Genomic DNA, 13,268 nt, shown 5'->3' with positions numbered 1-13,268 from the left:
GCGAGTACTTTGGATGAGTACTCACGGTTGCTTCTCCCCCTTTTTCCCCTTTCCTTCTTCCTGGTTGTCGCAACCAGATGCTGGAGTCCAGGAGCCAGACGCCACCGTCGACGACGACCCCTACTACACCGGAGGTGCCTACTACTACGTGCTGCCCGCTGACGACGACCTGGAGTAGTTAGGAGGATCCCAGGCAGGAGGCCTGCGCCTCTTTCGATCTGTACCCTAGTTTGTGCTAGCCTTCTTAAGGCAAACTTGTTTAACTTATGTCTGTACTCAGATATTGTTGCTGCCGCTGACTCGTCTATGATCGAGCACTTGTATTCGAGCCCTCGAGGCCCCTGGCTTGTATTATGATGCTTGTATGACTTATTTTATTTGTAGAGTTGTGTTGTGATATCTTCCCGTGAGTCCCTGATCTTGATCGTACACATTTGCGTGCATGATTAGTGTACGATTGAATCGGGGGCGCCACACATTTTTTGCCGTAACCCACTCAACTTTCTTGCACATGCTATGTGGATGAAATGATGCATGCCAACTTCCAACCTTTTCAGAGTTTATTTAAAATGCTTTTCAATTTCAGGTCTTATAGCTCAAAATAATAAGTAAATGCATGAAAAATAACAAATGAAGTTAGAAAGGTTGAAAATTAATGATGTGGCTTTGAATGGTGCATTTTGAACACACAAAAAGTCAGGAGTTCAAATAAGTTTAAAAAAATGAAATCCCTGTGTAACAGATGAGTTTCCGTATGAAAACCTGATACTTTGAAAGAGATTGTCCATTTTGTACATGAAGTGTATCCAGTTTTTCTCATAACCCTCTCAACTTTTTAGCACATGCTATGTGGGTGAAATGATGATACCATGCCAACTTTCAACCTTTTCAGAGTTCATTTGAAATGCTTTTCAATTTCAAGATTTTTTTTGATAGAAACTAAAATAACAAAATCTGTTTTTGAATATATTGATAAAACACAATAATATTAAATAGCAGGAAAAAGAATCACTCAATATATATTTTTATAGTGAAGTTATTCACAAACTAGTGATTCACACAAATTTCAAAGAATTAAAATTTAAACTATTCAAATTTGAAAACTAATGGCGTAACAGAAAGATTATAATTATTCTGAGTTAAAAGCAAAAAGAATAAAAAAATAAAGCAAAAATCAAAAGAAAATAAATAATTCAAAAAACAAAAAAAATACTGGAAAAAAATTAAAAAAAGCCGCCTAATGGGCCACACGGCCAGCATACGACTAGAAACCCATCTGGACATGGGCCAGGATGCAGGCCCGCATGCCCAATAGGCCCAACACGGCAGTGACAAGGGTAGGCAACTAATGCATGTATATTTGAGAGGAGCTCAGCACCTGAGCCAGAACGCAGCTTATAAATAGGTGTTGAGCTCTCTCAGCTAGCGAGGTGGGACTAAAGTTCCCACCGCACCGCGTTGTGCAAGGCCTTTGGTCCCGGTTGGTGGCATCAACCGGGACTAAAGGGTGGCTTTAGTCCCAGTTGGTGGCACAAACCGGTACCAATGCCCCCCTTTAGTCCCGGTTGGTGCCATCAACCGGGACCAAAGGCCTCTGCTTCCCGCCCTTTGGGCTGCTGAAAAGAGGCCTTTGGTCCTGATTGGTGCCACCAACCGGGACTAAAGGTTGCATTCGTCCCGGTTTCTCTCACGAACCGGGACCAATGCATCGTCTATATAACTGGCACTTGTCAAAATTTCATTTAGTTCGTGTTCTTCCCCGCCCCGATGCCGCCAGACTGCCCTCTCTGCCTCGCCGTCGCCGTCGTCGCCCGGCGCCGTCCCGTGCTGCCCCGACGCTGTCCCGTGCCGCCCCGACACCGTCGCCGGCCCACGACGCCGCCGGCCCTGCCTCGCTCGTCGCCCGTCGCCGCGTCGCCCCTCACCGTCGTCCGTCGCCGTGCCGCCCCTCACGCATCGTCGCCGTCGCCGTCCCCTGCCCCTCACCCTCACCGCGCCCCTCACGCCGTCGCCATCCCGTGAGCTAATTATATGAATTTTGCTAATTTAATTAGATGTGTAGTTAATTTAGATATGTAGTAATTTAGATATGTAGTTAATTGAGTTAGATTTTGTTCATAGAGTTTTTTGTTAGATTTTTTTTCATATTTGGTAATTTGTTCATATTGTTTTAGATTTTTTTTGTTAATAGATTTTTTTGGAGATATTATTGTTGAATATGCATGTTTGTATGTTCATATATATGCAAAGATCGAATATGTCAATTTTTTATGAGTTTTTTCTGTTCATAGAATTTTTATGATTTTTTCTGTTGTAATTTTGTTCATAGAATTTTAATGATTATTTTGTTCATAGAATTTTCTTTGTCAATTTATGTATATGTTCATATTGTGTATGTATAGGAAAATTGTGTATGATCAAAGTCATTTATGTATATGTTGATATTTAGAAGAAAAAGCAGGAGAGGAAAAAGGAAAATAAGAAGAGGAAGTGTTTAATATAATTAGTTAGAAAAATAATAGAACTAGTTTAACTAGTTTATTTTTAGTAAGTACTACTTTATTTTATTTATAGTAAGTGCTTAATATATAGTTGAACTAGTTAATTTAATAAACTACTTTATTTTACTATAGAAGTAGTTTATTTTTAGTAATTACTACTTTATTTATTTATAGTAAGTGCTTAGTAGTTGAACTAGTTGATTTAATTAATAAAACTACTTTATTTTACTATATACAGAAGTTGTTCCCGCATCAACATCGGCGATGCCTAACCTGCATCCTCGTCGTCGACTCGACGGTGGAGGCCTGCTTGATCAGGGCCATGTCCGGGACTGGGCTCCACCGGGCTGGTATTGGGAGGTGCTACCTTCGGGGGGCGTAGGTTGGTGAGGAGCCAACCCGTTGTTGACCCGATCCTTGTTTGGTGGCGGTCGCGTGGGCCAGTGGTGGTGCCGAGGCTTCCGGACACCGCGGAGGTGGTACGTCACCGTGTCAGCAAGGAGGACGAGCACGTCCGTCTCTACATGGTTGCGTTGGAGGGCAGGTTCGACAATACCTGGCAGGTTCTTCAGGGATCTCACTGGAGTTATGATCTTGTGATGGTTCCTTATCTTTGGGTGTCCACCGCCCGCGACGATACCCGTCGGGCGCTACGGTTCTAGCTGTATTAGCAATGCTATATGTATGATAGTATTTGAGGATTATTAGTGATAATATTTGATACATCTCCAACGTATCTATAACTTTTGATTGCTCCATGCTACTTTATCTACTGTTTTGAACTATATTGGGCTTTATTTTCCACTTTTATATTATTTTTGGGACTAACCTATTAACCGGAGGCCCAGCCCAGAATTGTTGTTTTTTTGCCTATTTCAGTATTTCAAAGAAACAGAATATCAAACGGAGTCCAAACGGAATGAAACCTTCGGGAACGTGATTTTCTCACCGAACGTGATCTAGGAGACTTGGACCCTGCTCCAACGAACAAAAGAGGCGGTCACGAGGGTGGAGGGCGTGCCCCCTACCTCGTGGGCCCCCTGTCGCTCCACCGACGTCCTCCTTCCTCCTATATATACCTACGTACCCCTAACAGATCAAATACGGAGCCAAAAACCTAATTCCACCGTCGTAACTTTCTGTATCCATGAGATCCCATCTTGGGGCCTATTTCGGAGCTCCGCCGGAGGGGGCATCTACCACAGAGGGCTTATACATCAACATCATAGCCCCTCCGATGAAGTGTGAGTAGTTTACTTCAGACCTTCGGGTCCATAGCTAGCAGCTAGATGGCTTCTTCTCTCTTTTTGGATGTCAATACAATATTCTCCCCCTCTCTTGTGGAGAACTATTCGATGTAATCTTCTTTTTGCGGTGTGTTTGTTGAGACCGATGAATTGTGGGTTTATGATCCAGATTATCTATGGAAAATATTTGAATCTTCTCTGAATTCTTTTATGTATGATTGACTTATCTTTGCAAGTCTTTTCGAATTATCCGTTTGGTTTGGCCAACTAGATTGGTAGTTCTTGCAATGGGAGAAGTGCTTAGCTTTGGGTTCGATCTTGCGATGTGCTTACCCAGTGACAGAAAGGGTTGCAAGGCACGTATTGTATTGTTGCCATCGAGGATAACAAGATGTTTTTTTTTATCATATTGCATGAATTTATCCCTCTACATCATGTCATCTTGCTTAAGGCGTTAATTTGTTTTAACTTAATACTCTAGATGCATGCTGGATAGCGGTCGATGAGTGGAGTAAGAGTAGTAGATGCAGAATCGTTTCGATCTACTTGTCTTGGACGTGATGCCTATATACATGATCATTGCCTAGATATGCTCATAACTATGCTCAATTCTGTCAATTGCTCAACAGTAATTTGTTCACCGACCGTAGAATATTTATGCTCTTGAGAGAAGCCACTAGTGAAACCTATGGCCCCCGGGTCTATTCTCATCATATCAATCTCTATCGCTTTATTTACTTGCTTTGTTTTTTACTTTACCTTTTACTTTTCACTTTGCATCCATCTATCAAAAATACCAAAAATATTATTTATCATCTCTATCAGATCTCACCCTCGTAAGTGAGTGTGAAGGGATTGGCAATCCCTAATCGCGTTGGTTGCGAGTAGCTATCGTTTTGTGTAGGTACGAGGGACTTGTGCGTGGTCTCCTACTGGATTGATACCTTGGTTCTCAAAAACTGAGGGAAATACTTATGCTACTTTACTGCATCATCCTCTCCTCTTCGGGGAAAACCAACGCAGTGCTCAAGAGGGAGCAAGAAGAATTTCTGGCGCCGTTGCCGGGGAGGCTCACGCAAGCAAGTCAACCATACCAAGTACACATCACAATCCCTATCTCTCGCATTACATTATTTGCCTCTCGTTTTCCTCTCCCCCACTTCACCCTTGCCGTTTTTTTCGCCCTCTCTTTCCCAATCTCCTCCTCTCTTTCTCGTTTTGCTTTTTCCCGTTGCCTTTCTGTTTGCTCGTGTGCTAGTTTGCTTGCCTGTCGTAATGTCTAATTCCTTATCCGCTCCTATGTCTCCCGAGTTTGAAGTTCTTCACTTCAAGCAAAGGCAAGGAGAAAACTTAAAAGATGCTTGGTATAGGATGATGGAATCTTATCATAAGTGCACCCTAGAGGTGAACTTTAGATTTCTTCTTCGTAATTTTTATGTTGGGTTAAATATGACGCATAGACAACTCTTGAATTGCATCGCCAAGGGAAATTTCATTGAGATTGATCCCAGTATTGCGCATGAAATTATAGAGGGAATAGTGGGAACACTACCCCAAAAGGGAGGATCTTATCCTACCCAGGAAGAAACCCAAGTGTTTGAGAAGATTTGCGAAGTAACAATTTTTTTTACAAAAGTCTCTTGAGCTTCTTAAAAGTGTTAGCGGAAATCTTCACCGCATGAATATGTTGATTACTCTTTGTAATATGCGGTTGGATTCTTTAGACCTAAAAATTTCCGAGTATGAAGGGAAGCGGAAAGAACCTCCCAGATTCAAGCATGACTCCGCCAAGAAATTGAAAATCAAAGATGGCAATACCTAGATCTATCCTTGCTTTTATGCCTAGCTAGGGGCGTTAAACGATAGCGCTTGTTGGGAGGCAACCCAATTTTATTTTGTGTTTTTTGTTTTTGCTTCTGTTTAGGAATAAATAATCCATCTAGCCTCTGGTTAAATGTGGTTTTGTCTTTTAATTAGTGTTTGTGCCAAGTAGAACCTATAGGATAACCTACGATGATAGTTGATTTGATTCTGCTGAAAAACAGAAACTTTGCACGCACGAATATAATTTTGTTAAATCACAGGAACGTGCTTTTGCGTTGATTCTTTTTGACGATGTTCAATAAACAAATTTTCCAGGACTTCCTATTTTGGTAGAATTTTTAGAGTTCCAGAAGTTTGCGTTAGTTACAGATTGCTACAAACTGTTCTGTTTTTGACAGATTCTGTTTTACGTGTGTTGTTTGCTTATTTTGATGAATCTATGGCTAGTAAAATAGTTTATAATCCATAGAGAAGTTGTAATACAGTAGGTTTAACACCAATATAAATAAATAATGAGTTCATTACAGTACCTTGAAGTAGTATTTTGTTTTCTTTCTCTAACGGAGCTCACGAGATTTCTGTTGAGTTTTGTGTTGTGAAGTTTTCAAGTTTTGGGTGAATTCTTTTGATGGATTATGGAACAAGGAGTGGCAAGAGCCTAAGCTTGGGGATGCCCACGGCACCCACAAGATAATCCAAGTACACCAAAAAGTCAAAGCTTGGGGATGCCCCGGAAGGCATCCCCTCTTTCGTCCACTTCCATCGGTAATTTACTTGGAGCTATATTTTTATTCACCACCTGTTATGTGTTTTGCTTGGAGTGTCTTGTATCATTTGTGTCTTTGCTTGTTAGTCTACCACAATCATCCTTGCTGTACACACCTTTTGAGAGAGCCATACATGATTTAGAATTTGTTAGAATACTCTATGTGCTTCACTTATATCTTTTGAGCTTGATAGTTTTGCTCATAGTGCTTCACTTATATCTTTTGAGCGTGATAGTTTTTGCTCTAGTATTTCACTTATATCTTTTAGAGCACGGTGGTGGATTTTTTTAAAAAACTATTGATCTCTCATGCTTCACTTATATTATTTTTTAGAGTCGTTAATAGCATGGTAATTTGCTTAATGTTAATATACTTGGTATTCAAGATATGTGAAACTTTCTTTTGAGTGAATTGAATACTAAGATAAGTTTGATGCTTGATAATTGTTTTGAGATATGGAGGTGATAATATCAAAGTCGTGCTAGTTGAGTGATTATGAATTTGAGAAATGCTTGTGTTGAAGTTTGCAAATCCCGTAGCATGCACGTATGGTTAAAGTTGTGTAACAAATTTGAAACATGAAGTGTACCTGGCTTGTGCATCCTTATGAGTGGCGGTCGGGGACGAGCGATGGTCTTTTCCTACCAATCTATCCCCCTAGGAGCATGCGCGTAGTACTTGATTTTTGATGACTTCTAAATTTTTGCAATAAGTATATGAGTTCTTTTGACTAATGTTGAGTCCATGGATTATACGCGCTCTCACCTTTTCGCCTTTGCTAGCCTCTTCGGTACCGTGCATTGCCCTTTCTCACCTTGAGAGTTGGTGCAAACTTCGCCGGTGCATCCAAACCCCGTGATACGATACGCTCTATCACACATAAACCGCCTTATATCTACCTCAAAACATCCACCATACCTACCTATTATGGCATTTCCATAGCCATTCCGAGATATATTGCCATGTAACTTCCATCATCATCCTGACATACATTACTTTTGTCATATTGCCATTGCATGATCATGTAGTTGACATCGTATTTGTGGCAAAACCACCTTGCATTATTTTTCATACATGTCACTCTTGATTCATTGCACCATCTCGGTACACCGCCAGAGGCATTCATATAGAGTCATATCTTGTTCTAAGTTTCGAGTTGTAATCCTTATCTTGTAATCAATAGAAGTGTGATGATCATCATTATTAGAGCATTGCTCAAAGAAAAAAAGAAAAGAAAAAAAAGAAAGGCCAAAAAAAGGAAAGGGCCAAAAAAGGGAAAAAGAAAAACAAAAGAAAAAAAAAGAAAAGAAAAAGGGCAATGCTACTATCTTTTTTCCACACTTGTGCTTCAAAGTAGCACCTTGTTCTTCATGTAGTGAGTCTCATATATTGTGCTTCAAAGTATCACCTTGTTCTTCATGTAGTGAGTCTCATAAGTTGTCTTTTTATACTAGTGGGAATTTTTCATTATAGAACTTGGCTTGTATATTCCTACGATGGGCTTCCTCAAATGCCCTAGGTCGTCGTTTGCAAGCAAGTTGGATGCACACCCACTAGTTTTCTTTTGTTGAGCATTCATAGCTCTAGTGCATTCGTTGCATGACAATCCCTACTCCTCATGTTGACATCAATTGATGGGCATCTCCATAGCCCGTTGATTATCCTCGTCAATGTGAGACTTTCTTTTTTTGTCTTCTCCACACAATCCCCATCATCATATTCTATTCCACCCATAGTGCTATATCCATGGCTCACGCTCATGTATTGCGTGAAGATTGAAAAAGTTTGAGATTATTTAAGTATGAAACAATTTCTTGGCTTGTCATCGGGGGTATAGAAGTTGGGAACATCTTTGTGTGACGAAAATGAAACATAGCCTAACTATATGATTTTGTAGGGATGAACTTTCTTTTGCCATGTTATTTTGAGAACACATGATTGCTTTGATTAGTATGCTTGAAGTATTATTATTTTTGTGTCAATATGAACTTTTGTCTTGAATCTTTCGGATCTGAATATTCATATCACAATTAAGAAGATTTGCATTGAAATTATGCCAAAGAATCACTCCGCATCAAAAATTCTTTTTTATCATTTACCTACTCGAGGACGAGCGGGAATTAAGCTTGGGGATGCCTGATACGTCTCCAACGTATCTATAATTTTTGATTGCTCCATGCTACTTTATCTACTGTTTTGGACTATATTGGGCTTTATTTTCCACTTTTATATTATTTTTGGGACTAACCTATTAACCGGAGGCCCAGCCCAGAATTGTTGTTTTTTGCCTATTTCAGTATTTCGAAGAAACGGAATATCAAACGGAGTCCACGCGGAATGAAACCTTCGGGAACGTGATTTTCTCACCGAACGTGATCCACGAGACTTGGACCCTGCTCCAAGGAACTAAAGAGGCGGTCACGAGGGTGGAGGGCACCCCTGGGCGTGCCCCCTACCTCGTGGGCCCCTTGTTGCTCCACCCACGTCCTCCTTCCTCCTATATATATCTACGTACCCCCGACAGATCAAATACGGAGCCAAAAACCTAATTCCACTGCCGTAACTTTCTGTATCCACGAGATCCCATCTTGGGGCCTGTTCCGGAGCTCCGCCGGAGGGGGCATCTACCATGGAGGGCTTCTACATCAACACCATAGCCCCTCCGATGAAGTGTGAGTAGTTTACTTCAGACCTTCGGGTCCAAAGCTAGCAGCTAGATGGCTTCTTCTCTCTTTTTGGATCTCAATACAATGTTCTCCCCCTCTCTTGTGGAGAACTATTCGATGTAATCTTCTTTTTGCGGTGTGTTTGTTGAGACTGATGAATTGTGGGTTTACGATCCAGATTATCTATGGAAAATATTTGAATCTTCTCTGAATTCTTTTATGTATGATTGAGTTATCTTTGCAAGTCTCTTCGAATTATCCGTTTGGTTTGGCCAACTAGATTGGTAGTTCTTGCAATGGGAGAAGTGCTTAGCTTTGGGTTCAATCTTGCGGTGTCCTTACCCAGTGACAGAAAGGGTTGCAAGGCACGTATTGTATTGTTGCCATCGAGGATAACGAGATGGGTTTTTTATCATATTGCATGAATTTATCCCTCTACATCATGTCATCTTGCTTAAGGCGTTACTCTGTTTTTAACTTAATACTCTAGATGCATGCTGGATAGCGGTCGATGAGTGGAGTAATAGTAGTAGATGCAGAATCGTTTTGATCTACTTGTCTTGGACATGATGCCTATATACATGATCATTGCCCAGATATGCTCGTAACTATGCTCAATTCTATCAATTGCTCGATAGTAATTTTGTTCACCCACCGTAGAATATTTATGCTCTTGAGAGAAGCCACTAGTGAAACCTATGGCCCCCGGGTCTATTCTCATCATATCAATCTCTATCGCTTTATTTACTTGCTTTGTTTTTACTTTACCTTTTACTTTTCACTTTGCATCCATCTATCAAAAATACCAAAAATATTATTTATCATCTCTATCAGATCTCACCCTCGTAAGTGACCATGAAGGGATTGACAACCCCTAATCGTGTTGGTTGCGAGTAGCTATCGTTTTGTGTAGGTACGAGGGACTTGTGTGTGGTCTCCTACTGGATTGATACCATGGTTCTCAAAAACTGAGGGAAATACTTACGCTACTTTACTGCATCATCCTCTCGTCTTCGGGGAAAACCAACGCAGTGCTCAAGAGGTAGCAATATTCGATGATGTACGGACACAAGAGATGATGTACTTTTGCTTATAATTGAATGCATGCTAATTTGAATACTACTTTATTTTATGATTTGGTTTTGCTTATTGAATGCTCATATTGGAAAAGTACTCCTACTTTGAATGCTAAAATTGGAGAGCACTATGCAGAAATCTAGGAGCCCCCTCCATCATCCACGCCGTCGTGGGGGTAGCTTCTCCTTCATTCCCGTGTGCTACACAATTTGATGTAATAATGCACTCGGGAATGAAAGGAGGAGCTACCATCACCGATAGTCAACCAGTGATTAATAATAATGATCTAATTTAGGTTTTTTAGTACACATATTTAATTGTACAAGTTTAATATTTGAATTATGAACATAGACCAGAAATGTCGTACTCGGACGACGAAAACCGCCCGGGGGAGTGCAACTGGTGCCACGACGACCGAGGTATGTGCGACAGGTTCCTTGAGCTGGATGAAGATTGGCGCTTCAGCATTAAGCTCGAGGAGACCTTCGATGTTGAAACAGTACGCAACGACGACAATAGTTTTTTCGTAATTAAGCACGACTTCAACTATTTTAATGTGTATTTTTTCATATTTTCCAATTCGACTAGCTTATCCCATGCTATGCAAGACGCTATGTCTTGGAGAGGATGGGTTTTGAAGACCATGAATGTATGAAAACCAAAACAATTCACCTAAGGACCCATCATGGTGTGGATTTTGAAGTAAAGCTGTACAATTCTAAGAGTGTAACCCATTTTGGTTGCAAAAATTGGGAAGCACTTTGCAAGATGTATGGTTTTGATGAGGGTATGCTTGTCCCCATGGATCTTGGTGATCCTACAATCGAGCAACACAATATGGACATTTGGGTCCTTATTGATACACTTCCAATTCTTCCCCCATGTGAGATTCTCAAACATAGTCGTTATTAAGTAATTTATATTGTTTATTTCAAAATAGTTGACAGCTTATTTCCATCGACAGCTTATTTTCATTCTTCAAAGAATGTGCGGAAGATGGTAGACAAAACCCACTACACCGATGGCTTCGAATTAACTTATAAGGAGAAAAATCATCTGGTCGCATTTTGTACTGATCTTGAGAATTACAATATCTACAATCGAACTCCTCAACATTATGGTCAATACGTGCCACTAGTGCACGTGTTGAACTACGGTAACTACCATGGAGATACCCTGATAATTTTTTTTACTATTACGACATCCGTGCATCTTTTTGCATACTTCTAAAACTAGTACACCATTGCTAACTACGAAGTTATTACTATATTTTTCAACAGATAATCCTGATGATTGTGTGCCTCATCTGATGTATACGCACGGTCGCCTTGATGTTTTGAACATACAACCAGGTCGTCCTACGAATCTCAACTGTCCATATCGGATTTCTAAAATAAGTGGAGACATGAAAATCAATGAATGGAAAAAATGCATGGACAGTCGTAAGGAGGTTCTTGGAAGAAAAAGGAAGCGAAGTGTGAGAATTGGAAACAGGATAATCTCCATTTTTCATAATGGAGAGTCAGGGTCTATATTGTTTTATGCTATTTTTCCTTAAGGGTGTTTAGGTCCTACCTGATACTGATGATCATGTGCTAAGAACAATTATATAGGGTTGGGTTCGATGACTATGATCGAGGATGATGATTGTATGACTTGTTATTAATAACGAGTAGAAGTTGTATGATGATGCATGATTAGTAGGACTTGTTATTACTTATGATGATGTATGATGCGATCATGAAGAGTTATTATATATCAGCGGGTGAAATGAACATGGCAGTAGCGTTGGTAAACCAAGCACGAAGATATAATAGAGGACACTTCTCTCTATTAGCTAGCTAATAACAACCTAAATTAACCCCCAAAACCCCTAAACCGGCCACTTTAAAAAAACTCAGCTCCAGCCAGCTGCTGACGCGTGGATGCCTTTTGGTCCCGGTTTATGTCACCAACCGGGACCAAAGGCCACCCTGCCTGGGCTACCCGCAGTGGCCACATGGAGGCTCATCTGTCCCGGTTCGTGTAAGAACCGGGACTAAAGGCCAAGGGCATTAGTATCGACCTTTTAGTCCCAGTTCTTAAACCAGGACTAAAGGCCAAGGGCATTAGTATCGACCTTTTAGTCCTAGTTCTTAAACCAAGACAAAAGGCCCTTACGAACCGGGACAAATGCCATGTTTTCTACTAGTGTAAATATTTATTATTCATGCTAGAATTGTATTAACCAGAAACATAATGCATGTGTGAATACATAGACATACATAGTGTCACTAGTATGCCTCTACTTGACTAGCTTGTTGATCAAAGATGGTTGTGTTTCCTGACCATAGACATGAGTTGTCATTTGATTAACGGGATCACATCATTAGGAGAATGATGTGATTGACTTGACCCATTCCGTTAGCTTAGCACTTGATCGTTTAGTGTGTTGCTATTGCTTTCTTCATGACTTATACATGTTTCTACAACTATGAGATTATGCAACTCCTGTTTACCAGAGGAACACTTTGTGTGCTACCAAACGTCACAACGAAACTGGGTGATTATAAAGGAGCTCTACAGGTATCTCCAAAGGTACATGTTGAGTTGGCGTATTTCAAGATTAGGTTTTGTCACTCCGATTGTCGGAGAGGTATCTCTGGGCCCTCTCGGTAATGCACATCACTATAAGCCTTGCAAGCAATGTAGCTAATGAGTTAGTTACGGAATGATGCATTACATAACGAGTAAAGAGACTTGCTGGTAATGAGATTGAACTAGGTGTTGAGATACCGACGATCGAATCTCGGGCAAGTAACATACCGATGACAAAGGGAACAACGTATGTTGTTATGCGGTTTGACCGATAAAGATATTCCTCGAATATGTAGGAGCCAATATGAGCATCCAGGTTCCGCTATTGGTTATTGACCGGAAACATGTCTCGGTCATGTCTACATAGTTCTCGAACCCGTAGGGTCCGCACGCTTAAAGTTAGATGACAATTATATTATGAGTTCATGTGTTCTGATGTACTGAAGATAGTTCGGAGTCCCGAATATGATCACGGACATGATGAGGAGTCTTGAAATGGTCGAGACATGAAGATTGATATATTGGATGACTATATTCGGACACCGGAATGGTTCCGGGGGTTATCAGATATATATCGGAATACCGGGGGGTTACCAGACCCCCCCCCCC

The sequence above is a fragment of the Triticum dicoccoides genome, chromosome 7B (assembly GCF_002162155.2).
Source record: "Triticum dicoccoides isolate Atlit2015 ecotype Zavitan chromosome 7B, WEW_v2.0, whole genome shotgun sequence".
Classification (NCBI taxonomy): domain Eukaryota; kingdom Viridiplantae; phylum Streptophyta; class Magnoliopsida; order Poales; family Poaceae; genus Triticum; species Triticum dicoccoides.
This window is presented reverse-complemented; position numbering follows the sequence as displayed.